Source organism: Polyodon spathula, chromosome 20, assembly GCF_017654505.1.
Source record: "Polyodon spathula isolate WHYD16114869_AA chromosome 20, ASM1765450v1, whole genome shotgun sequence".
Taxonomy (NCBI): Eukaryota; Metazoa; Chordata; class Actinopteri; order Acipenseriformes; family Polyodontidae; genus Polyodon; species Polyodon spathula.
In genome coordinates this window covers 31,118,357-31,125,856 of record NC_054553.1, presented here as the reverse complement: position 1 = coordinate 31,125,856, position 7,500 = coordinate 31,118,357, and the positions used below count along the sequence as shown (strand labels likewise).

The 7,500-nt window shown below is 44.5% G+C and overlaps 1 long non-coding RNA gene across 1 annotated transcript in view; it reads left to right on the top strand.

Moving 5' to 3' along the window:
- Positions 1 to 5,993, top strand: part of LOC121295895 — a 16,328-nt gene extending 10,335 nt beyond the window's left edge. Inside the window, exon 3 of the long non-coding RNA XR_005946981.1 lies at positions 5,500 to 5,993. This is a non-coding gene — a long non-coding RNA (uncharacterized LOC121295895). The remainder of the gene's footprint in view (positions 1 to 5,499) is intronic.
- The last annotated feature ends 1,507 nt before the right edge of the window (positions 5,994 to 7,500 follow it).

Here is a 7,500-nt window from a genome sequence, read left to right as displayed (position 1 = left end):
GAAAGACTTAAGAAAACTATCAGCTTTCATGAACCACAGCAATGCTGATGATGTGGCATTACCCCAGCAGCTCTGCAGGCAGTGCTGTAAGAAGGAGAAAGCACAGCAGCAGAGTGAGAGTAGCTGTCCCTTATAAAACAAGGAAACAGTAACAATACGACACAGCACTGGCAGTACTGTAAAAGAGATCACATTAATTATAAAACAAGCAACCAGCAACAATACGGCACAGCATTGTCAAAATGTCTTGCTCATCTGATGCTGTTGAATGCAGTAGTTATTGGAAAGAAGGTTATAAAAAGATGTGATGGCACCGTGGTGGTGTAGAGTGCTGCAGCTCTTCATCGGGGTTTGTAACAATGGAGATGCCTGAGTGTAGCCACTGATAAGATGCTGTGCAGTTAGCATTGAAGGGAGGCATTGGGACCAGCCCAGCCATTTCATATTAATAAAACTGAAATATTGTGTGCTCCAGTGGATGAATTGGGTGCCTGGTGCCCTGATGGAAATGAAGTATTAATGAACAATCTCTCAGTTTTGCCTGACTCTTTTCTCTCTATATATGTTCTATTTCCCCCCATCGTTTCAATGCTACTTGTGTGACAAGATTATAACCATTTCATTCCCTTGGGAGTGACTCACGTTACAGGGAGGCAGTGCTCCAGGATAGGAGCTCCACCTCATCATTCAGAATCAGAGAATCACACTGCAGGGAGGCAGTGCTCTGGGATAAGCGCTCCACCTCATCATTCAGGATCAGAGAATCACATTGCAGGAAGGCAGTGCTCTGGGATAGGAGCTCCACCTCATCATTCAGGATCAGAGAATCACATTGCAGGGAGGCAGTGCTCTGGGATAGGAGTTCCACCTCATCATTCAGGATCAGAGAATCACAATGCAGGGAGGCAGTGCTCTGGGATAGGAGCTCCACCTCATCATTCAGGATCAGAGAATCACACTGCAGGGAGGCAGTGCTGTGGGATAGGAGCTCCACCTCATCATTCAGAATCAGAGAATCATATTACAGGGGGGCAGTGCTCTGGGATAGGAGCTCCATCTCATCATTCAGAATCAGAGAATCACACTGCAGGGAGGCAGTGCTCTGGGATAGGAGCTCCACCTCATCATTCAGAATCAGAGAATCACACTGCAGGGAGGCAGTGCTCTGGGATAGGAGCTCCACCTCATCATTCAGAATCAGAGAATCATATTACAGGGAGGCAGTGCTCTGGGATAGGAGCTCCACCTCATCATTCAGGATCAGAGAATCACACTGCAGGGAGGCAGTGCTCTGGGATAGGAGCTCCACCTCATCATTCAGGATCAGAGAATCACACTGCAGGGAGGCAGTGCTCTGGGATAGGAGCACCACCTCATCATTCAGAATCAGAGAATCACATTGCAGGGATGCAGTGCTCTGGGATAGGAGCTCCACCTCATAAACTCATTTAGTATCAGATCATTGCAGGGAGGCAGAACCAAGGGGCTGGGGAACACAAAATGAGAAAGGGGAGATGGATTGCTCTGCCTGGCTGCAGATAGACCACTTGAAAGGGAAATACGTAATCTTTAAGAAATGAAATGGTAGCAATCTACCAAATCCATTGAGAAACCATTCACAAAACAAACTATTGTTAATGTCATCTGTCAGAACAGGGACAAACACAGAGGAGTGTTGACTGTGAAAGGCAGACTGACAGCGCAGCTGGCAGTTCTGAATCAAAGTCTCATTCACTTTGTTCTGTTGTAAAGCCACTGTAACTACACACTACATTATATATGAAGGTGAATTCAGTCACCGCTGATGAAGTTCTCTTTGTAATAAGTTTTTTTTTTTTAAACAATAATGAATTCAAAACAGAATTTATTTTAAGAAACTCTTGGTACATTGTACACTCTTGGTTTGTCTTCGCTGCACCTTGACCGTTTGCTAAGGCAAAGCTAGCTTCCCAGACAGCCCTGCTTTCTCAGAGGTAAGGGTGCTTCACAGGTGTAACCATGGCAACAGACATCAGGCCCACTTCAATAACCAGGAGCATGTCTGGCTGTATAAGGCTGAGAAGAGGCAGTGATAGGCATTGCTGTATTACATAGAAATCTCCGTCCTGCAGCACTGAATGTATGTGGAGCAGGGCTCTGTAGCTCCTGCAATCAAAGTGACATTTAATCATTTACACGGCAGTGACAAACGGGAGCTTCACATAACATGCAGCCTGCACAAGTGTCTATTGAGTATATATATTAAATGGCAGTGTTGTGGGCTGTGTTTGTTTTTACAAATCATTACCTGGCCATGTTTATTGTGATGCAGAATTCACTATTCAATAGTTATGGTGTCTTTGGTGTTACTTTTATGTTTGCCTGAAAACAATGGTTGAAATAACTAAGAAATAAACTAAAGAGGAAACAAAATAACTATAGAATGCTGTTGTCTATCTGAACTGGGAGCACAGTGTCAGACTCCCACCCCCCACACGCTCTTTATCTCTGACTGGCAGTGTCTGTGCCCGAGACTTCATCAGGTAAAACCCCTGCAGAAATGCCATTGTGCCGCAGGTCTGTCGCTGTGGAGATTAGACCTACAATCCCCTGGAGCAATAATGAGACCAGATCACTCATATTGATAGCTGCTTTCAAAATGAGCTTCAGCCCCCCTAGGAATACACTTTAAATGAACATTGCAATTACTATTGATCAGCTGCTTGAAGTGTAGTCTCTTCCCCTGTCCGATGGTCTCGTGAAGTTTCCATTGAAAACCAACATAGGTACCATTTCTAATATATTCTCCAACATGCCTTGCATTGCAGCTCCCATGAAGTAGGTATTTTATTATTGTGAACTACCCAGAACCTGGACTCCAATCTCAAGTCCTAAAAGATTTCCCCCAGGTCAGCGCATCAAGAATGAGAGACACTAACCCTAACCTAAACCCAGAACCTGGACTCCAATCTCAAGTCCCAAAAGATTTCCTCCAGATGAGCTCATCAAGAATGCCTAAGATGGTAAATGTTAACAGAGAATGTAATATAAAGAAGGACCTCAAATATGACCTTGTAGAGATTATCTTTATCCAGAAACTGGAGGACAAAGAGAGCCTTGAGCCTGAGTTGATAATGTGTTCAAATGAAGTCCCTCTCAGCATGTTCCTCAATCACCCGACACTAAAAGTGACAGAAAGGCCATTCCGTCAATAATGGTGATGTGTATAGGAGCCAGGTATCCAGTTTGCAGCTAAGCTGCTTGTCAACTCACTCCAGTGCTGGGAGATTATTCACCCTGGATACTGCACTTCAGCACAGGCACAATTAGCCCCAGCTAAGTAATCTTGTTAGCGTGACTCACAGCTAAATGGAACTTGATTAAAAGGGGCTTCTATTGCCACAGCTGGAGATGGGAAGTGTATAGCAGGAGATGTACAAAAAGGAGCAACAGGCATTCACCTGCAAAGATAACTCGTCTTTGGACTACTGTATAATGCTGAGGTCTAACCAAGAGTTACATCCATTTCAGCACAAGCAACACAAACTTCCTTGATGGTAAAATAACAAACTATAGATATAGGGCAAACAAGGGGAGATGTATCTGTATCTGTCCTGAGGTTCTTCCGCTGCACAGCTGCGCCAGAGCAAGAGAGATATCATAGCTTGGGAATAATGATAACAGAACACTGCAGCCCTCTCTGACCTTGCCTTATGAGACATGTGGCTGAGGCTCTGACACGGCTTGAAAAAGAAAGCTTTACTGGGTTTAGCTCCTACGCTGATCTGAGGAAACTTTTCCTCTGTTTATTCATAGCAGAATGAATATTCGCCCCTCATTACATGCAGCAATCTGTGTTACCTGCAGGCTCCTGTGTTATTGTATGAGCCCCTGATTGCACTGTAGAAAGTACAGGCTGTTCGCTCCTGTGCAGTACTGTGTTACTGTATCAGCCCCTGATTGCCCTGTAGATAGTAGAGGCTGTTCCTTCCTGTGCAGTACTGTGTTACTGTGCAAGGCCCCTGATTGCCCGTAGATAGAGGCTGTTCCTTCCTGTGCAGTGCTGTGTTACTGTATCAGCCCCTGATTGCCCTGTAGATAGTAGAGGCTGTTCGTGCATGTGCAGTACTGTGTTACCATATGAGCCTGTGATTGCCCTGTAAATAGTAGAGGCTGTTCGCTCCTATGCAATACTATACAGGACATGTGGGATGGTCTTGGAGTTCAGAGCAGAGGATCAGGGTGCTGTTCCCACAAAATATGTTTTTATTATTGAGGAGCTTGCAGCTGTGTTTACACTCCATCTTTAATGGAATGAACAACTATGAGTATTAATAGCCTCAGAAATTGTTATTGAATGAAGCCGAGTTGTGAGTCATAATACATGCGCTCCCTCGTTATCTCACCGCTCGATAGCTCACTCATTGGGTTCATTCACCGTTAGAATGTTGACAAGACTATAGTACTGTACTGTCCTGCAGAAAGACCTTCACTAGCTCACTGTTTTTAATCTTTCACTTCTTTTTTTATTTTATTTGTAAGTAAGATCAGAGGTAACATTGTACAAATAACTGCTGCTCTGCAGTGCCAGTGTGTGTGTGGTACTTTGCAGTGCCAGTGTGTGTGTGGTGCTCTACAGTGCCAGTGTGTGTGTGTGTGTGTGTGTGTGTGTGTGTGTGTGTGTGTGTGTGTGTGTATGTGTGTGGTGCTCTGCAGTGCAAGTGTGTGTGTGGTGCTCTGCAGTGCAAGTGTGTGTGTGTGGTGCTCTGCAGTGCCAGTGTGTGTGTGTGTGGTGTTCTGCAGTGCAAGTGTGTGTCTGGTGCTTTGCAGTGTGTCTGATGTTCTGCAGTGCCAGTATGTGTGTGTGTGTATGTGGGTAGTGCTCTGCAGTGCCAGTGTATGTGTGGTGCTCTGCAGTGTGTTTGGTGCTCTGCAGTGCCAGTGTGTGTCTGGTGCTCTGCAGTGCCAGCATCTCCCTGCTAGCTGCCTCTGTCCTTTCTCACACACACTTTATCTGTAATTCTTTTTAATCCTCTTAGTAGCAAAGTCCAAGACAAGGATGTATCTCATAACCACAAGCCCATCTGATGCAGAACAGCCTCTCCTCTAGCTAGTCAAAGAGACAGGGCTTCTGGTGCAGTACAAGAGTAAAAAACACTGTGAAAGATATCTTAAGAAGTCTTCCTCATTGGAAAGGGGCAGTGCACTTTTTATTACATTTCTATTAATGACAACCGTTATTTACTATTTCACAGGTCAGATTAGCAAAGAACAGCTGCCAATAATACCACAGTTAATTGGGATTAGATAGTTTTTAAAAAGTAAATAGCTTGAAATTGAACTAATGGAGTAATTTCTTCTTACTATTAGATTCTTCTGACATTCATTTATTTTCCAGCTTGTTGATGTGAGACACGTTCCATTTTACCGATAAAGCAGCAGAGGGCAGATGATGCAGCAATCACAGGGCTGAGATTCTAGTCTAATGTTCCCTTTTTATCATGTCTTTCTCTCTTTCAGCAGCACTGAGGAGAACGTGCATCCAGCACTCAGGTAAGATCTGATGAGCTGCTTGCTTTAAACAATGTGTCTCACCATGATATAGAAGCAGAACAACCAGGGAGCTCCTTCAGTACACCTGTCTGAAAAAAAGAACCCTGTAAAGGACAGTCCCCTTCAACCCTTATTCAGATGCATTCCCTGGAAAGCTGCACGCATGGGTTACAGCAGCAATAATATCAACAAAGGAAAGTTCTGTGTGCTGATGTGCTTCTCCCAAGCCATGCAGCCGCTTGCTGAGTTTCACACAATTCACAGCTCTCCTGCAGGCCACGCAAATACACCCTGCTCATTGAATTATCAGACAGTAATGCACTACTGGGATTTGCACAAACTAACTCATACATTGTGAGGGAAGATTAAAAGAGATTATATTAGAATGAAATAAGTGGCAGCCCCTTTTTTAATTTAGTCACTTACTACTGTACTCCGGCACTGCCAGCCAGACAGCAAATACAGCCTTCTTGCTGCAAGAGGCGTTACAGTAAAACCTCCCTAATTATTGGTTCTGAATACAGTCTGATTATTAAATACAACCACATTCTCAGCTGTATCCCCTGCAACCGTGCCGGGTCATTCATTCTTGAAATTCCAATACTAGAGAGTGGAGGGACAATATACAAGACTCTGACATAGAATGGCTGGAGCAAAACAATGTCCTTTAATTCTGTAGCCTGAGCTGCCATGAGCGGTCTGTTTCTTTAATGTCCATTATGATGCAGTTTAGTGTATTATTGGGTTTCTGTCCACCCATGCTTCTGAAGCAAGTTGAAACAAAGTTGTATAAAATCCATTGTTTCCCATTGAAATTTTTTTAAGCACTGGAACCTTTATTGAGCCCCCCTTGGTTAAAAATAGAATAGATTATTTATCAATGTGTGCATTCAATATTATATTGTAGATGTAGCTGCAATTCTTCACTTTGGGTATAATAAAGGACAGCTTCAATAAATATATTTAATTGAACAGTTTGGAATGAATAGCATGTCTTTTAAAATAAGTATAGGGAACAGTTTCTAAAATAAGGGCCTGTCCCAGGTTGTGTCCCGACGCAGCCCATTAAACAAAGATCACCAGCTTGGGGTCCTGTTACTAAAGCTCTGAAAGGAATCATTGTGTGCATCAGAAAGCTGTTTCATACCCTTATTGTTTTATTTCATTTCCTTTGGTACTGTACAGTAAATGCTGAACTTATTTGTTTTGTGCTCCACTGGTTCAGTATTGAAAATGCTTAGGTCGGGAGTTTGAGAACCACTTGGACTCGCATCCTTAAGAAGTCCATTTGATGGCACTGGAAACTCTCTGTCCTTCAACACGCTTCCATGAAAGATGCATTTAGAAACAATTTGTCTGATATGCAATTCTGAAAAAGACCCTGATTTCTGCAGAAGCATGTGATTAGGCAGGCTGGCTGGCATGCTAACTCAATGCGCTGGTGATTAGGCAGGTTGGCTGGCATGCTAACTCAATGCGCTGGTGATTAGGCAGGCTGGCTGGCATGCTAACTCAATGCGCTGGTGATTAGGCAGGCTGGCTGGCATGCTAACTCAATGCGCTGGTGATTAGGCAGGCTGGCTGGCATGCTAACTCAATGCGCTGGTGATTAGGCAGGCTGGCTGGCATGCTAACTCAATGCGCTGGTGATTAGGCAGGCTGGCTGGCATGCTAACTCAATGCGCTGGTGATTAGGCAGGCTGGCTGGCATGCTAACTCAATGCGCTGGTGATTAGGCAGGCTGGCTGGCATGCTAACTCAATGCGCTGGTGATTAGGCAGGCTGGCTGGCATGCTAACTCAATGCGCTGGTGATTAGGCAGGCTGGCTGGCATGCTAACTCAATGCGCTGGTGATTAGGCAGGCTGGCTGGCATGCTAACTACATGCGCTGGTGATTAGGCAGGCTGGCTGGCATGCTAACTCCATGCGCTGGTGATTAGGCAGGCTGGCTGGCATGCTAACTCAAT